This window comes from Geotrypetes seraphini, chromosome 3 (assembly GCF_902459505.1).
Source record: "Geotrypetes seraphini chromosome 3, aGeoSer1.1, whole genome shotgun sequence".
In the NCBI taxonomy this organism is placed as follows: domain Eukaryota; kingdom Metazoa; phylum Chordata; class Amphibia; order Gymnophiona; family Dermophiidae; genus Geotrypetes; species Geotrypetes seraphini.
The window spans coordinates 144550131-144576066 of record NC_047086.1 but is presented as its reverse complement, the minus strand read 5'-3'; the positions used below and the strand labels follow the sequence as shown (position 1 = coordinate 144576066).

The 25936-nt window shown below is 45.3% G+C and overlaps 2 protein-coding genes across 7 annotated transcripts in view; one reads left to right on the top strand and one right to left on the bottom strand.

Moving 5' to 3' along the window:
- The window catches only part of LOC117357948 (WAP four-disulfide core domain protein 3-like), a 138939-nt gene extending 123216 nt beyond the window's left edge, over positions 1 to 15723 (bottom strand). For both annotated transcript variants that reach the window (XM_033939230.1, XM_033939233.1), the window contains exon 1: positions 15603 to 15723. The gene's annotated coding sequence lies outside the window, so the exon portion shown is untranslated. The remainder of the gene's footprint in view (positions 1 to 15602) is intronic.
- The window catches only part of LOC117357949 (unconventional myosin-Vb-like), a 67325-nt gene that overhangs the window by 16901 nt on the left and 24488 nt on the right, over positions 1 to 25936 (top strand). Inside the window, exons 2-3 of one of the 5 annotated variants that reach the window (XM_033939239.1) lie at positions 1854 to 1901; positions 2751 to 2861. The gene's annotated coding sequence lies outside the window, so the exon portion shown is untranslated. Of the gene's footprint in view, positions 1 to 1853; positions 1902 to 2750; positions 2862 to 15849; positions 15995 to 25936 lie in introns of those variants that run through there. The other 4 variants (XM_033939240.1, XM_033939236.1, XM_033939238.1 and 1 more) reach the window with 4 other exon arrangements.

Genomic DNA, 25936 nt, shown 5'->3' with positions numbered 1-25936 from the left:
CAATCCCCCACCTGTCAAACCCAAAAAGGATCCCCGTCCCCCCCCGATCCCCCCACACCCTCCCCCTGATACCCCCCAACCGCCCCCCACCCCCCCTAACCCACACCAAACCATATACCGCACCCCAATTGGTGCCACTTCCAGAAAGCAGGCACGCCCACTGCAGGCCCCCCCACAGAACACCTCAGCCCCCAGACACACCCCGTAACTGGCAAGCCATGCTCCACCCCAAGAAAAACAGAGCCAGAGAACAGAATCCCCGGACAAAAATTACCTCCACCCGCACCCCAAGCATCCAACACGCAAACAGAACACCCACCCACCCCCCTACAGACGATCAGACTGAACTCATCGCAACCACACCGCAAGACCCGACCCAGACCCTTCCTGCATGCAAAAGAACATACCCCCCACAATCCACTGCCACTCCAACCCCCACCCACATTCACCAGGACACCAAACACGCAACCCCCCCCCCCACACACACACACACACACACACAGCAAAGGAAAACAAACTCATAATGCAGAAAACCCAACAAGTGAAAAACAGTGGGCAACATGGGGGAAATCAGCAAAAGCCCCCACATCCATGGAGGAAGGCCCTCGCAGGAGACAGTGCATCTCTCTTGAAGCCTAGGACCACAGCATCCAACTCCCAGCGGAGACAACTCTCCCAACGAAGCTCAGCGGAAGATCACGGCGCCACCTCCGGGAATTTCTCCTCCACAAACCGCTGAGCCGCCTCTGGAGTGTCAAAATGGTGCGGCCTGCCGGAATGTAATACCCGCAACCATGCAGGGTATTGAAGAGAGAAAGGAATATTGCGCCGGGCAAGACTGGAACAGAGGGGAGAAAACTTGCGTCGAGCCTGCGAAACCTCCGCTGAGTAATCCTGGAAACAGAGGACCTGTTTGTTGTTGTAGAGCAGCTTCTTCCCCTGGCGCAGCGCCCGCAGGACCGCAATCTTGTGGCGATAGTTGAGCAGGCGGCAGATAACCACCCACGGACGCTCCACTCCATCCCGCCGGGACCCTAGACGATGCGCCCGCTCAATATAGATGGGACCCAATTGTTGCGGAATGGCCAAAGACTCCAGCAGCCAGCTCTGCAGAAAGTCCCCCAAATCAGCGTCCCCCAGAGACTCAGGCAAGCCCACGAACCTCAGGTTATTCCGGCGGGACCTGTTCTCCAGGTCCTCCACCTTGGCCCGGAGCGCCGCCAGAGAAGTAGAGTGGTCCACCTGTTCCTGCGAGATCCGCTGCACTGCGTCCTCCGCAGAACTGACCCTCTGCTGCGTCTCCCGAACCTCCGAGGTCAGGGCTGCAAATCTCTGGTCCAACGTGTCCAGCTTGTCGAGAATCCGCTGCAGTTTATCTCCCAGCGTGCCCTCCAGCGCAGCCTGCACCTCAGCAGTGACCTCCGCGACCCACAACGAGCTGGGGGTTTCAGGCGATTCCGGCGATGCCAATACCACGTGCGCCGCCATCTTGGGATCTGGCTGTTTTCGGCGCTGACGATCCGTGGCTCCCTGACGCGCGGCCATCCCCCAGACAGCCGCGAGATCACAGCAAGAACGCCCGACCGCACTCCCCTGCACGCCGACACCGGAAACTGAGATCTTCAAAGCTGTTTATCTATCGCATCTGCAGCGGGCGCGCCGGAGCCACGAGCCTGTCCTGCTCACAGCCCCATGCTTCCGCCGGAAGTCAAAATGTTTTTTTGTTCCTGGGTAATGTGTTCTTTCTCAATTGTCTATGCCACAAAAGTATACAAAATGGCTATACTGTAATTCCCTCAAATTTTGCTTTTGTGACCAGGACATTGATATTTTGAAATTTACCTTTTTTGCAGAACATTCCAGATTGATTCCAAGCTGACTAAACTTAGAGGCCCTTTAAGGTAAGGTACTGCTCCGGAGCAAACAATATCACAGGTACGCCAAACTTCTACTACAGTAAAAAAAAGATTTACCGTGTGGCAATTCAGGTGATAAGGTTTACCGCAGCTGTGGGTGGAGATGGGCGGAGGAAAGGGCGTATTGTAGGCATGTGTACTCACAATGCACCGATGTGCTGTGGTAAAGGCATGAAGCGCTTCTTGCAAAAAGGCAGGTGGTAAGGGCTTTTCAGATGCATTGTTACCGGAGCATGTATGGGCAGAAACTTACCTCTTGGCAAACACGCTTGCAAGCTGTGTTTTTTTCACCCGTTGTAATTTCTGAATTGCTCTGGACCAAAATAGGCGGTAGGTGCCTGCTGCGCTAATTTTGATCATAGACCTTAGTAAAAGGGTAACTTCCCATCAATATAAATAATACAGTATAACTACCGTATAGAGATCTTAAGTCCACCAGCTCAGTTCAGATGGCATCCAGAGGCTGCAAACATTCAGCAGATGCATTTTATTATGTATGTATCCAATTTATAAGACAAGAGGGGAAAAGTACTGTACTCCATAGAAGCATCTGCTAAGATGCTTATTTCAGCAAGCCTGTTGGGATCTAACCTTGAGCACTGCCCAAAAAAACTGGAAGGTAAGACAATTTTGTTTCTCACTAGGAAAGTGGAATTTTCAGCTATAAAATTTCTTAGATTGTTTAATTTTTAAACATATTTAAATTTTAAAATTTTCAATGTTATTTAAAAATATATAATATATGAAATGTTGCAAGAAATCTCATACACATTAGTCCTAGGTGAAGTAAATTTATTGTTTTCATTAACAAAATTTCATTTTGCTCTTCTACAGGAGGTGAAAAGAGAGCAATGAAGTTTACTATCCCAAGAATTTGGCAGGAACCCACTGACCACTCAAGCAACTGCTATCTCTGCATGGTGAACCCTTCCAAATGTCAAACTAGTAAGCATGCATCTGCAATCACATATTTGGATATTCCTTCATTCATTGCCCTGAGCTCCCCATACACTATGGGCTCCTTTTACAAAGGTGCGCTAGGGCCTTAACGCGCAGAATAGCGCGCGCTAAAATGCCACCCACGCTAGCCACTACCGCTGCCTCTTGAGCAGGTGGTAGTTTTTCCGGCTAGTGCGCGCTAATCTGGTGCGTGCACTAAAAACGCTAGCGCGCCTTCGTAAAAGGAGCCAAATAAGAGGGTTATGGTGGGTCTTTTTGCTGCCTGCCCTGACTTTGCCATATGCAGTAATGTACCTATTGATAGCGACGAATTGTGTGTCTGCATGATTCCGAGAGTGTGGTTAGAGGGTTAGAAGGGGGCAGTTGAGTGATTGAAGTGTGGGAGGTGGAGGTTTGCCATGAGAGTGGGGGGGGGGGGCCACGAGTTAGAGTATGTTTTTTTTATTTTGGCCTGCTAGTATGTTATGACTAATTTGCTTGCAGTATGTGAGTGATTGAAGGGGGATGTTTGAGGGAGGGTATGAGTGTGGGAAAGCTTGACTGGGTAATATGGTGTGTGCAAGTATCCTCTATAATAAAACTAAGCGCGCATGTGCACTTAGGGTTTTGTGAACGCTGCACCATGCTGTGTCCCTCCGTGCCAAATTCCATTTTGGAACATGGCAGCAGGGAACACACCGGTGACTCTCCCTTCCCGCCCTCACTCACCAAACGCTGCCGACACCGCTGCTCCTCTTCAAAGCAGCCTGTTGAGGATCGCGGCCAGCTGTAGCGAACCTCGCAGGCTGCTCTGCACCTCGGTAGCACGTTCACTCTAACGTACGCGATCGCATCAGAGGGAACATGCTACCAAGGTGCAGAGCGGCCTGCAAGGTTCACTACAGCCGGCCGCGATCCTCAGCAGGCTGCTTTGAAGAGGAGCATCAGCGGTTCAAAGACATCAGAGGTTCAATCTACCCCCAATACTCTATTCACCTATGCAGTTTACTTTTTGGATTTTCGAGTGAATAGAGTATTGGGGGCAGATTGTTTTTTAATGGACGCAGTGTTTTAACTGCATGAATGTTGAGTTTTTAGCATATGCGTATTTTGTATTATCAGTCAGAGTACACATCTAAAAAGATTGGACTGTTGTTTATAAAGATTTTATTGTTGTTTGAATGATACATATGGAGTCTGTTTAAGAAGAGTGATCTTAAAGATAATTGTCGACATTAAATCTAGTATTTGTAGCTCTTTTTTCTCTCTTTTTTGATCTACATAATGTGCATGCGCTGACAACTATAAATGGAGTAGAGTCTTTAGATTCCTTCAGACTGCTCCTGCCCCGGAAGTATGAGGAAGCCGAAAACTTAAAGATCGCTACAGTGTAACATGAGCGGGTTAATGTTTGTTCCTATGATACTCAATGATTTAAGCGTTTTTAAGGTTCAGCATTCTGCTTTATAGTTTGTGGTTGTATAATTCTTTGTGCTGTTTACAAGTAGTGTCCAGCGCGTTTTCGGGTTCCTTTGTTACTATTTTGAACCTGTCGATGTTCTTGACTCCATAGCTGTTCACGGTCATACTAAATTAAGTCATTTTTGGGAGTCTATGAGCAATTTGACACTATAACTGGTCTTATGATTATTTATAATTTATTTTTTAAGTGGTTTGATCAGATTGACACATTGATTATTTGTTTTTATTAATTTTTGGTTTCACAAATGTTTAGACCACAACAATCACGGTAATGATTAGATAAAAGTTAGCTGCTGGCACTTTTATTATTAAGGGCCCCTTTTATCACTGTGTAATTAAGGGTAGATTTTAGATATTACTGTGTAATTAAGGTTAGATTTTATATATTATGAATGAAGTAGTTATAATTAAGGACCATGAATAAATATCACTTTAGACAAATGTGTTTCTTGGTATAAGTATTGTAGTGAGCTGAAATAATTTAAAATTTATATAATTGAAATAAATTAATTAAACTCATTGCATTAAGAACATCATTAATAAGAGTAATGAAACAAGTGATTAAGTTTCTAGTCAATTTAATCAACCGGTTTTCATCTGGTAATCTTTAAAGTAGAGTTTTAAATTAGAATTAATAGTTTTATGGGTGGAGGCATATTTAGTTCATATATTTATTGAATTGTATTGTATTGTTATCATCTGGTATGTGAACTCATTATTTAATAAGATCAGTAGTGCTTATAAGTTTCACTCAAGACAATTGTGGTTTCTGGCATCAGCAATGCAATGTGTTAAGTTATTGATAATTTATATATACAATTTCTTATTAATGTTGATGTATTTAAGTTTATATAATTAATTAATTAAGTCAATTATATTATGATATATCATTATATTAATGAAATGGTATTATGATATATCTTCACATCATTGGGAGTAATAGAGTTAGTCATTGTGTCTCTAGTGAATATTTGTAATTAATTAATTCAATTAACTAATTTTTAGTAACCATTAAATCATAATAATAGTTGTATTTATTTATTGAATTGTTATTATTTGATACGAGAATTCACTATTTGGTAAATAATTAGAAATGTACATATGATCAGCAGTTCTTATTAGATATGCCTTGGGTTTCCAATTCTAATATTGATATAGTTATCAATCTATCGAGTCAGTAAGGATGGAGGTGTCTATTAGTTATTAATCATTAATTATTAATTATTAATTGCTCTAATTATGATTTTTTAGCGGCTGGAATATTTAATAAATTCGATGTTATAAATTTGATGTTAGTAATTACTGATGTTTGGATTAACATCAGTTTTGAGATTATAAGTATTGTAAGTTAAAACACAGTATTTAGGATGCTGTGCATTAATTCATTAATTATTGATATTGAATGTATTAAAATTGTTTTTTAATTTATATTGTACAGTGCTCCCTGCTGGAACCCTTGAAAAAGCCAGTGTTGGCGAAACGGGTCCCATCGGGCATTTTAGCATTGGGGCAAGAATATTATAATAAAAGAATTTTGAAGAATGACACAAGTTGGTTTGTCATCTTTGTTCTTCAGTGTTCACTGATTACTATTTATGTGGACTTTCAATCCTGTCAAGTGAGGATTTGAGTATTGTGTGGCAGTGGTTACACCCTGGGGCTTGGGATTTTACTTATTTCTCCCATACACATAGAACCTACTCGAAGATTGATTATCTCTAGGCTGAGAAAGATCTTTTACATAGGGTATCTCAGGCAAAGATTGAACCAATTAGTTGGTTCGATCACGCTCCGGTATTGTTGCGGCTAATGGAACCTTTGAATGACTGTGGCCAGAAATTTTGAAAATTGAATGATAAGTTTGTTGGATGACCTGACATTAGTTCCTAAAATTAGGTGTCTTATAAAGGAATATATTCAGTTCAATGTGGGCAGGGAAGCATCTCTTAGTGTGGTTTGGGAGGGGCTCTTAAAGCTAGGCTTCGGGGTAATCTCATTTCCATAGCAACTTATCAGAAGCGGAAGAAATAGGGAGACGATTCACGACTGATCTGGCTGATAGCCCAACTGGAGGGAACACACAAACACCAACCTTGGAATGGGGAGATACTGCAGAAGTTGCATGAGACCTCCAAGGAATTGTGTGATTTGATTCTTAACCGTATTCAGTTTCACTTGCAATTGTTATGGCAGAAATATTTTGAGTATAATAACAAGGCAAGTAGGATGATGACCCATAGACTTAAATTGCAGCATTCCCAAATGACTGTTTTTTTCTATAAAGCAGCAGAGAGAAGAGATTGCTCGTACAGGAGATGAGTTCAAGACTGTTTTGTTCAATTCTACAAAAAGTTGTATTCTGTGGAGGGCGAGGTTGCTCCTGAGGCAATTGATGAGTACGGTACTTAGCTTCCCTCGCACTAGGTCGGATTGATGAAGATGATGTTAGAAGACTGGATAGGCCTCTCATGCTTATAGAAGCCCGTCATGCCTTGCGAGGAATGAAGTCAGGTAGGTACCCTGGGTTAAATGGGATCTAGCTAGGTGCTTGGGACCTGGGTTGGCTACTTTTGGAAACAGGATAGTGGGCCTGATGGACCTTCGGTCTGTCCCAGTATGACAATTCTTATGTTCTTAATGAAAGAGAAATAATAAAGCTGATTTCACTGGATAGCGTAAAAAAAAACCCTTTTTACTAATAACTTTAGGGCAAAGCTGCCCAATTCCGGTCCTCGAGATCTACTGGCAGGCCAGGTTTTCAGGATATCCACAATGGACATGCATGAGAGAGATTTGCATACCAAGAAGAAGTGCAGGTAAATCTCTCTCATGCATATTCATTGTGGATATCCTGAAAACCTGGCCTGCCAGTAGATCTCGAGGACCAGAATTGGGCAGCCCTGCTTTAGGGGATATATCAGTGAGACCCTAATTTTCTATGTTTTACTTCAAGGCTTATTTGTACATGTTGTGACTTGTCTGATTCATTAGAATTTAAGGAATGTTTAATGATGCATTTCTTTCCTCATGTACTCCTATGCAAGGTTTATAAAGATCTGAAAGGAGATTGATTTGAATTAGGGATTAGATTTCTCTTTATGACTACAATGGGTGCATAAAGGTAGCTGTGAAATATGGATAGGGTTAGGGATTGTCCATTAAGAGTGGAAGGAATACAAAGTTAGTTAAATTCTCTTTTTACCATTTTCATTCTGTATTCTCTAATTCAGTGAATCTCAAACTGTGTGCCGCAGCGAGATTGTACGTGTGCTGCGAGTCACAGGCATCGGCTGACTGCCTACAGAACATGCAAGGGGAGGGCCTAAGTTCCTGATTGGTTCAGACGCCTAAAGAAGGCCCTGATTGGCCATTTGTTTTGGCATCCAGTGATCACTGCATGGTACGGTTTAATATTGAGACAGGTATAGAGAGAACTTATTCAAAAATAAATGTTCTAGACTTTTAAAAAATTAACTTTATTCAGATGGGGGATTATGTCAAGGAATTGTTATCTGAATGGGAACATCAGGAAGGAGTAGAAATGCAGTGGGCAAAACTGAAAGGAGATATTGTAAGGGCGACAGACCTTTTTGTGAGGCAAGGGAGTAAAAGTAAGAGGAAAAGAAGGCTGCTTTGATTCTCAAAAGTAAAAGCTGAGAAAGTAAGGAATAAGAGATTAGCTTTCATAAACTACAAAAGATAGGCAAAAATATCTGGAAAGGTATGAGAGGCTAGTCGAGTAGTCAGGATAGCAAAGATCCAAATGGAAGAAAAAATAGCTGACATGATAAAACTGGGAGATGAGACTTTTTTAGATATATTAGTGATAGGAAGAAGTGCAAAAGTGGCATTGTAAGACTCAAAGGTGAAGGAGAGAAATATGTAGAAGCTGAAAAGAAAAGGCTGAATTGCTTAACAAATATTTCTGTTCTATATTCATGACAGAAATGCCGGGAGCAGAACATAAGAACATAAGAAGTGCCTCTGCTGAGTCAGACAAGAGGTCCATCATGCCCAGCAGTCCGCTTGTGCGGCGGCCCCACAGGTCCAGGACCTGTGTAGTCATCCTCTATGTGAATAGGGATGAAGGAGTGGTAGACCCTGATCCATTTTCAGAGGGTTGTGTTTGTGAGGAGCTAGCTAAATTAAAGGTAGACAAAATGGGGCTGGAAGGTATACATTAGAGAATGACACGGTGGCTGTTACCCGCGGGTAGCCATGGGTAACCCTCCAAAACAGTGAGGAAAAACCTGTGTTCATCGTGGCTACGGGGACAAGGCCATTCACCGCCCTGTAGAATGGTGAATGGCCCTGCCCCTACAGTTAAGGGAGGGAACGCATGCGGTCACTTATCGTGCTCCCTCCCTACTGCCGCCGCTGAGTTGAAACAGCTCTTTTTATTCCTCCCTGCCCCTTACCTTCATGGCCGCGAGTCTAAATTGCCTTCTTACAGCAGCCGGAGCGTTGAAGCTGCCGTAAAAGTCATCTCTGATGCAACCGGAAGTTGCATCAGAGACGACCTTTACGGCAGCCTTATGCAACTACAATGCTCTGGCTGCTATAAGAAGGCAGTTTAGATATCGCTGGCCACAGGTAAAGGGCAGGGAGGTTTGTCGGACCGAGCCTGTTGTCCGGGGGGGGTGAAAGCAGGGCAGGGAGGAGGAAATGTGGGGTGGAGAGGAAAAGACGCTGAAGGGAAATGGGTAAAACAGAGTGGGGTGAAAGACACTGAAAGCACATGGGGAAGACAGAGGGGGGAGAAGGACACTGAAAGCACATGGTGAAGACAGAGGGGGGAGAAGGACGCTGAAAGCACATTGAGAAGACAGAGGGGGGAGAAGGACGCTGAAAGCACATTGGGAAGACAGAGGGGGGAGAAGGACGCTGAAAGGACATGGGGAAGACAAAGGGGGGAGAAGAACGCTGTACATTCAGGCTTTTTTTTAGCCTGTTTCCAGGCCAGGAGCATCGATAATTTTTTACTATTCTACCTACTCGACCTCCCTGGGCCAGAGAGCCCTTTGACTTTGCGATGGTTTTTCCATCAATGTCCTAGGCTCTTAGTGAATTCAATCAGTATGCTAGATGCCAAAGGACCATTTCAGGTACAGACCCTCATAATTGGTATGTATAGTCCATAGATCCTGATCATTGAGATATTTCATGCATGCTCTGCTCTCATATGCAGAAGAAGTCACTTAAAGCCAGGAATTGCAATTCAAGAGACTTTTCGATACAACTTCGGGGACAGCGAGTATGGCTGGAAACTCTGACGCTGATACATAGCCACATGTTTCTCCAGCATCGACACCAGCACTGAAAGCTTCAACTCTTCATTCCACCTCTTCCTCATCAGTGCTACCATCGTTGGGGGAACTTCATAAATGAGCTAAGAAGCACAAACATGTCTCCCCCTCAAAGCATGCATTGTCTCAAGCGTCATCTCCACTGGCACACTCCAAGTGTAGATGCACTGAGGCCCAATTGCCATCACTACAGTTGGTGTCTCCTTTGAGGTGTGCCTCAACATTGAGGTCCCCAAAGCCTCAACATCCAACACAGCTAGTACCTAATGTATCTTTGCCAAAATTGGTACCGGCACCATCTCTGCAAGAACAGCTTTGAGTGCTGTTGCAGCAAGAGCTAGCTGAGATACTGCAGTTGCACACTGTGCAGATTCCTGCATAGACACTCCTAGCCTCAGCTCAGTGTGAGCACCGCCCCCACAGTCCATTGAGGCATCATTCTCAGACTCCATGATGTTGAGCATCTACGTCGAAGAGGTGCAGATTACATGCATCCTCTTCTAAAAGCAGAACACACCAACCTCGCCTCAGTGTTCTTCATCATATTCTTGCCATTCTTGACGTTCTTCATCTAAAAGAGCGGACATCATGGAATATGATTCAGATCTCTCATCATGCTCTTCTAATGATTAATCAGATTTTTCTGCTGAAGAATCTTATGGAATTCCATCTGATCCTTCCCTGCCTCGTCTCCAGCGAAGGTCACCTCCTGAAAGTCTGTAATTGAACAACTTTGTCAGACAAATGGGGTAAGCGCTTCCTATAAACATGGAGTCTGAGGTAGAGCCTTGAGCAGAACTCATGGAAGCTCTAGACCAGTGTTCTTCAACCACTGGTCCACAGAAATTTCCTGCCGGTCCACAGGGCCAGCAAGTGCATCGGGCCCAAAACAGAGTTCTTCAACCGCCGGTCCACGGTGTGATTGATGCGGCGTTATCTTTGAGCCAGCTCCCTCTTCCTAACTGATTCAGTGCACAAAGCCACGGGCAGTGGCTCCTAAGGGCATCCTGCGCTTGAACCGGAAGCCTTCTCTCTGATGTTGCAACGTCAGAGGAAAGGCTTCCAGATGAGGCATGGGATGTGCAAGGTGCAATTAGTACTATTATGGGGGTGGGGTCTGGGGTGGAGATTGGGTAGAGATGGGCGGGGTCTGGCCCACGACTTAGCCCAGTGTTCTTCAACCGCCGGTCCATGGACCGATGCTGGTCCACAAAATAATTCTTTTATTTCTGCCGGTGTAAAAAGGTTGAAAAATAGTGCTCTAGACCAGTGTTCTTCAACCGCCGGTCCGCGAACCAGTGCTGGTCCGCAGAAAATTCCTGCCGAACCGCACAGGGCCGGCAAGATCGACGCGGCCGGGTGTGTAGCAGCAGTGGTGTTGGCAGGGCCAGATTAAAGAGCAAAAAGAAAGACAGAATCCCCAGGACTTTTCCTCTTGCTTGCATCGCTATAGGCTTTGCCAATCTTGATCCCGCCCCCCTCTAAAGTGACTTCCTGTTTTTGAGGGGCAGGATTGAGACCGGCAGAGCTTATAGCGAATAGCAATGCAGGCAAGAGGAAAGGTCCCGCGGTTTCTGTCTTCGTTCTTGCAGTCTGATTTAGCTGGACCACAACTGAAGGTAGGGTAGGTTTGGTCTTTGTTATTGCTGCTAGGGCCAGATTAAGGATTAAAGAGGCAAGTGCCTAGGGCCTGAAATTGTTAAGGGGGCTCCAGAGCCGGCGTTAGGGGGGAGCAAAGAGGGCACCTGCCTTGGGCACCGCGGTCTGAATTTCTCTTCCCTTCTCTCTATCTCCCTCGCTTCCTGATCTGTTACTTTTCAGCGGGGTCCCAACACGACAGCCATTCTCACACGCTGCCGGCGGCTGCCCTGAAGCTTTCCCTCTGTGGCGATCTGCCCTGTTGGAAACCAGAAGTTGCGGCAGAGAGAAAATTTTAGGGCAGCCGCCGGCAGCTTATGAGAATGACTGCTGTATCGGGGCCCCGCTGTGCCCAGCAAGACAAGATTCTGAACTGAAATTTAACAGGTGATAGCTCAACAAAACGGTTCAAGCTAGAACTAGCAGAGCGGCAGAAGGAGACCCTTCGAAAAACTCTTTTGACTTGACTTTGGGAGGGCCAGCAGGCACATTCTTTGCTACCAGTGCAGATGCATAAACAACCATTTGTTTCACTGATCTTTTCAGCTTCTTGGATTTGTTTTTAACCCCTGGGGAGCTTTAGTCTGTGCCCTCACTTTTTTTGTTAATGCAATATGTGCAGATCAAAGGAAAGGGTCGAACTTTGGGCAGATCCCCCTCTGACAAATACAGCCAGATCCTTGCCAGCAGCAGGTAAAGAGCTTGCGTGTGGGGCAGCAGGCCTACCTGCCAGGCCATTCCACTACTCCTTGATAGTACCTAGAAACCTGATGGATGAAGATGCAGCATTAGATTAACTTCATGTTCAATTGGTTTCAGAGTCTAGTGCTACAGGAATTGAATATGCTCTATGCCAGGGCATGGAGGAGAGAGAGGGAGGGAGGCAAGAAGAGATGCCAGGGCATGGAGAGTCTTGTCTAGTTTAGCAGAACCAGGGTCAAAGGCAGGGCTGATAGCAATCGAGTGCTGGAAGAGTGGATCGGGGCCAGCAGCCAAGGGAGGGAATAAGAGATGCTGGATTATGAAGAGAGGGAAAAATGTGATATACGTGTTGTGGGAAGGGGATGGTAGACCCAGGTGGGGTTGATGGTAGATCCCCTTGGGGGAGGATAGTTATTAGAACTAGGTGGGAGTTGGAAGAATAGGGACACAAAGACAGATGCTGGACCTTGCAGGGGGCAGAGAGACATGGAAAATGCTGAACACGAGGGTGAAGTATGAAGATAGAAGTAAGATGTTGGGCGTGGGTAGAGGGAGTAGGGAGACAGAAGGGATATGCTGGACATGGTGAAGGGGGAATAGGGAGATAATGAGAAGATGCTGAATAAGGAATGGAGGGAGTAGGATGATGGAAGGTATCTGCTGGATTAAGATGGGGAAAAGAGGGGAGGTACTGGAATAGGATGGGGAAGATGGTGGGTTGGCTGGCTGGCTCAGCAACGGGAAGAAAAAAGAACACAGGAAGATGCTGTACATAGAGTTTGTAGGGTGGAGGAAAAAAGCACACTTGACTGAGTAGGTGGGAGATGCTAGACACGGGGTGGATGCCATAACAAAAAGGAGGTTCTGGATATTGGAGTATAATAGGTAGAAGACAGGAAGGGACAGAAGTGGCAGATAAACTGAAGACCTTGGAAAGAAAATTAAGAAAAGACAGAAGAAAGCAGAAACTGGGATAAACATGAACAAAATAGGCAGACAATAAAGGTAGAAAAAATAATTGTATTTCTATTTTGTCAGTAGAATATATCAGATTTGAACTATATGTCCTGTTAGAGACATGACTGGGGACTGCAAAGCCCAGGCAGGGCTTCTTTAGCTTCCAGCTGGCTTAGGGCTCTCTCTGACCAGGGGACAGTTGCCCTATTTGCACTCTCCTAACACTATTCCTGTTAGAGAATGACACGGGAAAAAAATCTGTTCCTGTCACCGCCCTGTCCCCGGCTCACCATCCTCTGCACCGCCCCGTCACCGCCGTTCCCTTCACCGCCCCGTCACTGTCACCGCCATCTTTTCACTGCCTCGTCACCGCCACTGCCATCCCATTCACTGCCCTGTCACCATCCCCGCAGCATCCATATAAGCCTTAGTACTGTAATATTTAGCTTATGCCTTCCTTATAAATCAAAGTTCTGGCTGCTGAACTAGAGAAAGAGATGTTCAGCTGGCAGGGCTTTGTTTATAAATTTTTATCAACACAACTAATATACTACTTTATCCTAAAGCAAAAAATAAATAAATAAAAATTTTTTTTCTACCTTTGTTGTCTGGTTTCTGCTTTCCACGTCTTCTCATTCAATTCCTTCCATCCACTGTATGTCTTCTCTCTGCGTCTTCCATTTGCTGTTATTGTTCCTCTCCCTTCACCCCCCCCCAATTGGTCTAGCACCCATCTTCTTCCCTCTGCTCCCCCATAGTCTGGCATCTGTCTTCTTCCCTTCCAGCGTCTTCTCCCCACTCTGTCTTCCACATTTCCCTTCAGGGTCTGTTCCTCTCTACCCTCTTTCAATGTCTGTTCTATTCCTTTCCACCACCACCCTTCTATCCCTCCTTTACCATCTGTTCCTTTCTACCACCCTTCAGCTCCTCTCACGTGGCCTATCTATCTACCTCCCTCCCTCTTATTTTCATGGCACGTTACAATGTAATTTGTGCAAGCCGCTGGAGCCTGCGAGCTCGGTCCCTGTCCCATCCCCACAAACTATCTCGCTTCTGTGTTCCTATTTTCCTCATTTCTAATATCTCCCCTTTGTATCTGGCATTGCCCCCCTGTGTCCATATATCATCCCCATGGCATGTCCCCTTTATGTCTCTGTCCCTATGCCCCATGCACATAATTTCCCCTCTTTCTGTTACCTTCCTGTGTCCAGATTTCCCGTATCTTCCTCTTCCATACCAGTGTGTCTCTTCTTTTCAACCCCATCTAGCTTCTTTCCCTCTTTCTTCCTGTCTTTAGTGTTCCCAGTACCTCCTTTCCATGTCTTTAGTGCCCCCAGTGCCCCCTTCCCATGTCCTTAGTGCCCCTTCCTGTCTTTAGTGCCCCCAGTGCCTCCTTCCCATGTCCTTAGTGCCCCCAGTGCCTCCTTCCCATGTCTTTAGTTCCCCCAGTGCCTCCTTCCCATGTCTTTAGTGCCCCTAGTGCCTCCTTCCTATGTCCCTCTCACTGCCTTCCATACTTTGTCCCACCCCACCCCCGAAGCCTGCCTGTCTACCTCTGTCCCTCCCTCCCTAGCCAAAGCCAGCCTTCTGCCTCCCTGCCGCTCCAAAAAAAAAAAAAAAAAGCCTCCTTCCTTTCCCCCTGCTCTTACCCGCCATGCTGGTGCTGCTAAAGCCGACAGGAAGTCTTTCCGACGTCAATTCTGAAGTCGGAGAGGACGTTCTGGGCCAGCCAGGCAGCGATTGGCTGGCCCAAAACGTCCTCTCCGACGTCAGAATTGACGGCGGAAAGACTTCCTGTCAGCTTTAGTAGGGGCAGCATGGCCGTAAGAGCAGGGGAAAAGGAGGGAGGCTTTTTTTTTTTTTTTGCGCCTGTCCCTTAATCTTGCCGGCCCTGCGCGGATCGGCAGAAATTTCCGTCGGACCGGCGGTTGAAAAACAGTGCTCTACATCGATTCTAAAGTAAGGTGGAGGGAGGGAGATGGCGGAACGCTGCGGGCGAGTGGGGACATTCAAATGCAATGCGCGATCCTTGATTTCCTCACTGCGGAAACAAGTCCATTCACCACTCCATGGGGCGGTGAATGGCCTTGTCCCCGTCCCCGCAGAGATCACTGTTTTTTCTTCCCCGTTTTGGCGTGTTACCCGCGGCTAGCCGCGGGTAACAACCACCGTGTCATTCTCTAATTCCTGTCATGTGTGACTGCAGTATTCTGTTAGCATGATATTAGTGTGTAGCATTCTGTAATAATTTGGCTTATTCAGTTTTCTTGATATGTGAAGGGGAGGGGGAGACAGGGGTTTTATTGGTCCTTGCTCTGTATATTTGTATTTATAAAATGGCAATTGTACAGAATATTGTTTCTTTTTATACTTTAATAAAATGGGATCAGATGGTTTGCAGGGACCGAGCTCACGGAGACGGGGTGGAAATGGGTTTGTTTGTTTTTTAATTTCAGTCTTAGTAGTTTGCCGGTCCACAAAATAATTATTTTATTTCCGCCGGTCCATAGGTGTAAAAAGGTTGAAGAACACTGCTCTAGATTATAAGAAGTGGCCTAAAGAATTTTTAAAGTACCACTTCATAATCTTATGAAAGAAGCATTATTTAAGAACTAGTAAATACCACTCTCTATCCTAGTGACTCCAAGTAAACTGGACATACTTTATAAGATCCAATCTTGTCCTGGTTTCGTCGGACAACCTTATCCACATTTGTCAGAAAGTCTCCTCTCTTAACGCATCACTGCATATCAGATATTACGTCTCTTAAGCCACAGTTCACGTTACTCCATTTTCCCATCTCGGGGAACCCTGTACTGTACAGCTGAGACTGGCTGCAGCATGAATGCAGCGGAAACAACTTCCTTTCACTTCCTGGTCATAGAAACATGAAAGGACAGCCCTCCAGAGACTGGAGCTGCCCGATCCCCTCCCTATTCGCGTATTGTGGTTAGTGGGGGGGAAGCATGATGTTGCCTTGGTAACTAGGCGGCGTCTCGAGCACAGCCCCAGGAGCCAAGAGGTGAGCAGGCACAGCTGCGCTATTTTCAATAGGTGAGAGATTCCCAGTTAAAAAAGCATCTGATGAGCTCCAGGAGTGCTGGTGCAAGCGCTACAGATTTGTTAGTGCTGTTTATTTATTCGGGGGCGGGGGAAGGGAGGAAGAAGAAGGAATCGCAGGGGATTATATAAATTTTCTTGAAGCTCCGTGATCTGCATTAACTCGTCAGTTAATTCTGTTTTCCAAATAGATTGAAGTTTAAGGATAACATCCGTTGATTAAATGTTGAGAGACACCCCCCTCCCCCCCACACACATACTTCCTGATGCTTAATCGGACTTTCATATTTAGCAATGAAACAAAAAACAAAGGAAATAAGGCACTGTAATACCTTTTTTATTGGACTAACTAACTCAGTGTGTTTTATGATCAGCTTTGGAAGGTAACCCCTTCTTCTTTTCAGATCAGAAACGAGCAAATGTTGACAAATATCAGTATATATAAGGAAAACATGGAAGCATTTTAGTGATAGTTTCACAGGAAGAGGGAGGGGTGGGTGGCCTTGGATTTTACCTTAAGAAACAGATACAAAGACACAACTTCTACTCAATAAAACTCATTGACAAGCTCCTGTTTTATGGAATATCTGAACTGGCAGGGATCCTCAAGCCCCACCAGCCGAATCAAGTGTGTGTGTTGGGGGGGGGGGGGTTAATGACCTAGCGGGTTTATTTTTGTAGCCTCTTCACCTACCCCCCTTTACCCTATCCAACCCCACGTCGGTGCTGTAAACAAAACAAAAAAATACTTTTGCTCTCTCTGTTAGGTCCTAGCTCAAACTTGCTAACACCAGCTCTGGCAGGATACACATTTCAAATCTGACATATTATAATCACAAAATAGAAAAGAAAATTATTTTTTCTACCTTTTGTTGTCTGGTCACTTTATTATTCAAATCATGTTAGTCCCAGGCTCTGGTTTCTGTTTTTCTTCTGTTAACTCAGGGTCACCTGCCCATTTGACGTTTTCTTCTTTCCCGTGCTCATAATTCATCTTTCGTCTCTGTACCTTTCCTTCTACTGCTAAAAGGTCACTTGGACACACAAAGTCAGAGGCGTGAAGAAATTACAAAAGGTTTATTACAGCATGCCGGACTCTAGTGCAGTGAACAACCTGCTTACCAGAGTATTAGAAACAGGAAATGCACGGACTTTTATGCCCTTTTCACTAAACATTTGCAAACTAATACATGCAAAAACTACAACTTCTCATTTGTTACTTATATAACTTTTCTACAATTATTATTGGTCCTAAGCCAGCACTTATGATAGGCAGAGAAATGAGCTAGCTCCCTATAGGACTATAAGTTGTATCCCTGAACCTATCTAAATCTTACAGTTCAAAACGTTACATGTACAGGAGGGTAGGGTACATCATGGCTCAAACTCTTATCTATTCAGCTTACAATGTGGTAAGGTAGGGACATACATTTCAAGCAGATGATGTCAAATAGATTGTACACTGTTTCCAGCTATGTAGGCCAGAACAGTATTTCAAATAACAGTTAACCATTTCATGACCCTACATTCCCCCCTTTCAGGCTGGCGTACCTAAGGAGCCAAGCCTGACAAAATAAAGTTAGGGGTCAGGAAAGTCGGGGTTCCCAGTGGGTAAGGGATAATACTGGGAGAGGGCAAGAGCCAATGCAGCAGTGGAACAGTTGACAACAGAGTCCACAGTGTGGTGAAGAAACTTCATGGCCAGTGGGACCAAACAAGGTAGACAACATAGTACCAGGGAGGACAAAGCAGTTATCAGCAGAATTGTTTTCAAGGTTGTACCAGATGGTAACCAAGAGCTCAGGGAGCCAGAGATCCAGTCTGTATTGAGGCCATGCCAGGTTTGAACAGGAACATAAGCCAGCTTGGTGATGCGGTCCATAAGGTCCTCAATCACTTTACTCAAGTTCAAGGCAGCAGTTGGAGAGGTTGAATTTACCACAGACACCACCTTCTATCTAGAGTTAGGCAGTTCTGATAGATAGCAGTGCGCATTTTAGCATTCGCTCTGCCAATGGTACTCAAAGCTCGGGCGGTCTCATTAGTTATCAGTTCGAGTACAGCTTGTAGACGAATAATGCAGTTCAGCATATAGATTGGGGTCCAATAGCCCCAGGTGTCATCCTCAGCCCATGATCCATTCTGCAGGACAGTCATCTCCCTATTTACCTATTTTAAGGGAATTATTGGCAGTAGACCGCTTTTGGCGACCCCTGTTGTCGAATACAGGGGCTCCCAGGTGTTCACCATCGGCCAGAGGTAACAGGAAGAAGCTGGGCCAGATCATGCCATGTACACATGTACCAGTCCAGTTAGCAGGCAACCAAGAGTAAGCAAACAGATCACAGAGCCAATATCGATCATCAGGAGCTGACCATCATTCATAGGAAGTTTCATTGAGCAGTGTCTGAAGGGTGCTGAAGACAGTGTGAAGCAACAATGGAGGTTCGCAAGGCCCATCGTGAAGGTCGTGGACCTGACGTAAAAGTGAAGTTCTATGAAATCAGGTTTAACATGTCCAGCTGCTTTGCCTCCCATGGCCACTGTTCTCCCATACTAATCCCTCCTCATACAAAACAATTGCTAACATTAAGAGTCTAACCTATAGTTTCAGCAAACTGTATAAACAGATTTCTAGTGATTACAGGAATATCAGTATCTACTTTCATAATTTCATAAAACTGAGGAAACACCATAGAGTGATGGACAGGAGCATATGAGCGGGATACAATACAGACATATACAACAGTACCTGGGTCTCACTTTTTACCATCAATATACAGTGCCATGCAGTCTCTGGCCCTCTGGAATTGGACATTGGCATTCCAGTTATGTGGGTCAGTGATAGTGAAAACCATGGGATTACAGTGGCCTGTAGTACACAAGGGGCCGTGGCTAGGACCTAAAGTAAGGGAGGCAGAGGGGGTATTGACTGGGTATTTATGAGGGTTCTTGTAGGTGGCCCACGAGACACATTCCTATGAAGGATAGGCTCCACCATTAGTGAAGGTTTCCTCATAGGGGCATTTCTTAAAGGCATCAGGTTATACAGACATATATACTTAGCACATTTGGTATAATAACGCTGTCAATCTAGGGAGCCACACAAAACTGTATTAGGGGCAAAACCATGACACTGGGCAACTTCAAAATAACACATGTGTATCAAAATACAAAGACACCGGGCGAGTAGGGTCTACAATAAGAGTCTGGTTGATAAGTGGACCCTCAACATTATCAATGCAGATTTCCGCCCACTTTTAAACTTCATCACCAGTAGGTTGGAAACAGAAAATACCCTCTGATGTTTGACACTTTCTGTACATAACTCCATCATGCAAACAAACATCAGGCAAAGGGGCTAGGGGCCCTTATTAAGTACAATAGGAAAGAAATACAGAAGAAAGAAACATAAGGCAGTGAGGGTAACACAAATATCAGATATATAATACAAAAGGTGCGGACAATGCTGGCATAAGAAGCTCATTTTGTCAGGAGCAACTTTAGGAAACCTAAAACAGTTATACTCAAGACACTTCCTAAAGGCAGTAGTGAAGCACAGGCAGTCAATTAAACTCAAATATTTGTGAAAAAGGTTATATTCAGAACACCTGCTGAGTATAGTGTTAAATATTCAGAACTTTTGAGGTCTTAGAAAGCTTCAGCTGAAGATCCATGTTGTAGTGGAACCAAGTTTCATGTCCGGACACCTTCACAATTGTAAGAGAAGAAATTAGGACAGTAAAAGGACCTATTCATCTAGGTTTCTGGGGGTCTGACTTCCAAGTTTTAGCCATACTGTATTTCCAGGGACATACCCATGAACTTGTGTAGCTATCGGTAGTGGGACCCTTTCCAGGACCAATTTGTGGAGCTCTCGAAGGGCTTTAGCTAAAGATTGGGCCTGACTCTGGAAGATATCTGATCCCAGAGTCGCAAAAGAACCAGGGTCTGGATTCATAATGGGTGGTGGCCGGCCAAACATGAGCTGAAACGGGGACTGTCCAGTGAGTTTTGACAGGGTACACCTGATCTGAAAAAGAACAGACGGCAACAAGATAGGCCACGGCAGATTAGTTTCTTCAATTCGTTTGGTGAGAAGGGTCTTAAGATTCTGTTCATTCTTTCAGCTCTGGGGATGGTAAGCAGCATATACTTTCCATTCAATTTGGAGGGCCTGAGCAGTTTTACGACATCAGCAATGAAGACGGGGGCGTTGTCGCTGCCTATGGAAACAAGGAGACCGAAGCACGGAATTATATCATTCAGGAGGTGTTTGGTTACGTCCCTGGCGCGTTCAGTGCAAGTAAGGAAGGCTTCGACCCATCTAGTCAGGGTGTCTGTGAAGACTAGGAGGTGACTGAGGGAATAGGAAATGGGCATGTGGGTAAAATCTACAGACAGAACCTGCATCGAATGTGTTCCAATGGGTTGGTATCCAAGAGGTGGCAGTCATCTGATTGGGGAATTTATTCTAGAACCGACAACACACTGTCGGACCGTATTCCGGACTAGCTGATCAAGGCGATTGCTAAAGATATGTCTCTTGAGGGTCATTTTCATAGAGGGTTCTCCAGAGTGCGCCAGATCGTGAGGGCCAGGTGTTGAAGAATGACTATGAGGGTATCCGCTGTTTGAAGTATCAGTGTATCCACCCCCCTTTCAGGACAGACTGGCCCAAAATAGTGCGTGCCCAAGTCTGTTCCTGAGAAGTGTACTGGGGTGTAAGGGTAACCAGAAAAGGAATGATGGTGTACAGAGGAGCCGAAGGAGGGGGCAGAGGCTGGCAGCTCAGGCTGTGTGGTCAGCAAGGGCATTGCTGCGTGAGACGAGATCAGTGACACAACGGTGGGCTCGACAGTGCATAACCGCAATATGGGAGGGCAATTTGATGGCCTCGAGGAGGTCAAGAATGAGGGGAGCATGATGGATCAGGCAGCCAGAGGCTGTAATGAAACTCAATATTTCCAGATGGCCCTATGGGAATGCAAGGTAAAGAAAGCATATTTGGAGTCAGTGTAGATGTTGCAAGACTAAAGAGGCAGAATATCGCAGGGCAGAAGTGAGGGCATACAACTCAGCTGCTTGGGCGGAAGGGCCAGAGGGCAGGGGCCTGAGTCAGAAGTTTTTGGAGGCATCATACAGAGGGCGGGCAATAGTAGATAAAACAGGGATCCAGATACAACAGCATCCGACAATACCAAGGAAGGTGCGCAGGGCTTTGCGATTGTCAGGAACATGGAGACTATAGACGGCCTGGACCTGGGTGTGAGGAAGGGACCTGGTACCCTGGGAAATGTGAAAGCCAAGGTAGGTGACACGAGGAAGGCATACTTGTAATCAGTGTAAATATGGCCTGTCACCACCTAGTCTCTGGCCGAGCGGTTTTCCAACGCTAGGCAGCAACACACTTCTAACACCTGGCGTGAGTCCCTTTAAAGTAGGGCTACCTTGCAGGCTGGATACCCCTATGGTTTTCCTGGGCTAGATGTGATGTGTTCTTGGCACAGAAAACTCCAGCAGTCAGAATGGCTTCAATAATAAATCATAGCTTTTATTCAGCCACCGGCCTTGGCAACCTCAGGCAAGCCCGGTTTTCACCAGTAACATAAATTTTGCACAAAGTGCACAAAAGGAAAAAGTTCATTCAAAATCAAAATATAATTCACACTACTCTGGACTTTCTAGAATGCCCCACAGTACAAGCATTTTTCCTTCACCAGAGTTCATTCCTTAAATGGGCCAACTGCCCTCAAAGTCCAAGGTTCTTTTCAATCCAAGCAGTCTTGCAGAACCTGATTATTTGGGAAACTATTTTCCTGTGTTTGTACTGCAGGAGATAATGCAGGTCAAAACAGAACAGTCCTTTTAGTTGGAGCTTTACCCAGTTCAAAAAGCACACGGAGTTAAATTACCTCCCACAGTTTGCGAATGTAATTAGCTAACAGCTATGCCTGCAGGTATTATGAATCACAGACATTTAGGCAGATTCCCTGCACAGCGTTTGCTTAAGTAAGCTATGCCTTACACAAATCCAGCATACAGGAACACAACCTGGCAGTTTACACCACTTTAACATCCTGTTAGCTTTTCCCACGTTCCAGCAGGTCAGCAGAAGACCAGTAGGCAGAAGAAACGTTTTCCCTGCCCCCACCTTTCCTTAGGAGATTTCCATGGGTTCACTCTGGGTTTCACCTGAGGTATAGCTTTCTCCTATCAACATTGGTTCAGGCATACATGAATCCAAAGGAGAGTTTCTAACCTGTTCCTCTTTCATGTCCCAATCAGTCAGAGAAAGGGGCATTGGCTGTTTCCAGGCTAGTTCAGCTTCATGCTAGGATTCTGGCTCCGGCTCTGCTGCTGTCCTGGGGAATCTGCTGATTCCTTTCTGCCCTGTTCCTGCTCTCCTTCCTAGTTCATTAGAGAGTCTCCGTTTAAGCTGAGGGAAGAAACCACTCCTCTTTTCCGGTAGGGGAGAAAGTTTTCTTCCCCTGGCTTGAACCGTTCTCCAGGCTCCCTGCTGTGCTGCCTTCTGCTGCACAGACTCTGCAAACCCATCAGGCCAATCTTTACCGTTTAACCTCCAGACATTATCAGAGCAGTCCCAGCTTTCTGGACCTGCTTCCCTTTCTCCTACTGGGTTCACAGGATAGTCAGCTGACTTACTCCCCCGGGCTCTGACTTGGTTCGCCCTCCTGCATCTGGGCTTATAATTCCTCCCAAATCTCTCTATGACAAGCCTCGGAGTTGCAGGATTGTCTCAGGCCACAGGAAAATTTAAAAGGCAGACCCACTATAGAAACATAGAAACATAGAAAAAGCGGCAGAAAAGGGCTATAGCCCACCAAGTCTGCCCATTCCAAGTATCCTCCCCCCTGAGTTTACTCCCTTAAAGATCCCACGTGAGTATCCCATTTTCTCTTAAAATCCGTCACGCTGCTGGCCTTTATCACCTGGAGTGGGAGTCTGTTCCAATGATCCACAACTCTCTCGGTGAAGAAATACTTCCTGAAGTCGCCATGAAACTTCCCTCCCCTGATTTTTAGCGGATGCCCTCTGGTGGTTGAGGGTCCCATGAGCCGGAATATATCATCTTCTGACTCGATGTGCCCCGTGATATACTTATACGTTTCAATCATATCTCCCCGTTCCCTTCTTTCCTCAAGTGAGTACATCCGCAATTTCTCTAGTCTTTCTTCATACGTGAGATCCTTGAGCCCCAAGACCATCCTGGTGGCTGTTCGCTGTACCGACTCGATTCTCAGCACGTCCTTTCGGTAGTGAGGTCTCCAAAACTGAACGCAGTACTCTAAGTGAGGCCTCACCATGGCTCTGTACAACGGCATCATAACTTCAGGTCTCCTGCTGACGAAACCTCTGCGGATGCACCCCATCATTTGTCTTGCTCTGGAGGAAGCCTTCTCCACTTGATTGGCAACCTTCATGTCCTCGCTAATGATAACTCCTAGATCGCGTTCCGCTGTGGTCCTAACCAAGGTTTCACCATTTAGTACATAAGTTCTACGCGGGTTTCTCTTTCCCAGGTGCATTACCTTGCATTTTTTAGCATTGAAGCCAAGCTGCCAAGTAGTTGACCATTGTTCCAGCAGCAGTAGATCGTGTGTCATATTATCAGGTAATAAGCTTCTACCTACTATGTTGCAAAGTTTGGCGTCGTCGGCGAACAGCGATACCTTTCCCTTAAGTCCTTGCGTCATATCTCTTATGAATAAGTTGAATAGAATCGGACCCAGGACCGAGCCCTGCGGCACTCCACTTATCACGTCCGATGCTTCAGATGGGGTACCGTTCACCACTACCCTTTGATGTCTGCCGCTCAGCCAATCTCCAACCCATGTAGTTAGAGTGTCTCCTAATCCTATCGATTTTAGCTTGTTCAGTAATCTTCGATGAGGGACGCTATCAAATGCTTTACTGAAGTCCAAATACACTACGTCCAGTGACTCTCCAGCATCCAGTTGTCTAGTAACCCAGTCAAAAAAGCTAATCAGATTAGATTGGCAGGATCTACCCTGGGTGAACCCGTGTTGGTGTGGATCACGCAGTTTTTCTTCGTCTAGGATTGTGTCAATATTCTGTTTGATCAGTGTTTCCATGAGATTACACACTATAGACGTGAGACTTACTGGTCTGTAGTTTGCTGTCTCTGTCCTGCAGCCCTTTTTGTGGAGTGGGATTACGTTGGCGGTTTTCCAGTCCAAGAGGACCCTTCCTGTGCTTAGGGAAAGATTGAAAAGAACAGATAATGGTTCTGCCAGGACTTCCCTTAACTCCCTTAGCATTCTTGGATGTAGGTTATCTGGTCCCATGGCTTTGTTTACTTTGAGTCTTGATAGTTCGTCGTAGACGCTACTGGGCGTAAATTCAAAATCTTGAAACGGGTCTTTCTGGTTATCTCCCGTCTGCAGCTGTGGACCAACTCCCGGCGCTTCTCGGGTGAATACTGAACAGAAGTATTGGTTTAGTAGTTCTGCCTTCTCAGAATCTGATTCCGCAAAGTTACCGTCCGATTGCTTCAGGCGTACTATCCCATCTTTGTTTCTTTTCCTGTCACTAATATAGCTGAAGAAAGATTTATCCCCTTTCTTAATTTTCCGTGCTAACTCTTCCTCCATTTGGAGTTTGGACTCTCTGACTGCTGTTTTGACAGCTTTAGATCTGTCTAGATAGTACTCTTTTGCCCCCTCTCTGCCTAGATGTTTGTAGGTGATAAATGCGTCTTTTTTCTGTTTAACTAGGTCTGAAATTTCTTTACTGAACCATTGGGGTCTTTTGTTTCTCCTGCGTTTACTTACTGTCTTTATGTATCGGTCTGTTGCTTCGTGTAGTATGGATTTCAGAGACGACCACATACCCTCCACATTGTCAGATTTTGCTTGTTTATATAGCTCCCGATGGACAAAATCTCCCATGCTGCTGAAGTCTGTACCTCTAAAGTTGAGAACCCTTGTTGCTGTGTTTGTCTTAGGGAAACCTTTCTTAAGGTTGAGCCATACCATATTATGGTCGCTGGAGGCCAGTGTGTCTCCTACTGAGACTTCCGTGACGCTATCTCCGTTGGTGAGGACCAGGTCTAGTAATGCCTGATCCCTGGTGGGCTCCAACACCATTTGCTTGAGACGTGCCCCCTTTATGGAGTTTAATATTCTTTTGCTGCTACCCGTAGTCGCGGAGAGTGTGTTCCAATCTGCATCTGGCATGTTGAAGTCTCCTAGCATTACTAAGTCTCCGCGCAGCGTGATGTTCTCTATGTCCTCAATTAATTCCATGTCTTTGTCCTCCTGTTGCCTGGGAGGTCTATATATCACACCATCTGTATCAGTTTCCTACCCCAAAGAGCTGACTTGTAAAATTAAGCTAAAATTTAGCTCTGGGTCCACCCACTAAGCAGGGTAGTTTGACACAAGCGCTCTCTAAAGCGACAGTCCCTTCACTATCATCTGACTGGCAAAAATATTTACTTCCATACAAAAGCATTCCTAAAAATTACATTCTTATACCTAAAAGTTACATTCTTATACTAAGCTTACATGATTTATAAAATGAAATACAAAACAAAGATCGGAATATACAGTAAAACTTTGGGTTGCAAATAACTTAGTTTGCAAGTGTTCTACAAGACAAGCAAAACATTTGATTAAATTTTAACTTGCTTTACCAGTAACATCTTGCAATATAAGTACATACAGTATACAAGCATCACATTATCACAACTGAGCCAATGGTTCCTCTCTCTATGACGCTGCAGGAGAACAGTGACTGTTCCAAACGAGCAAGGGCTTGCAATACAAGTATGTATATTTTTGTACACGAGTGCCCTGGACTACAAGCATGCTTCTGGAACAAATTATGCTCGCAAACCAAGGTCTTACTGTACTCACAAAAGATAATCCATACACACAACTTTAAACTTTT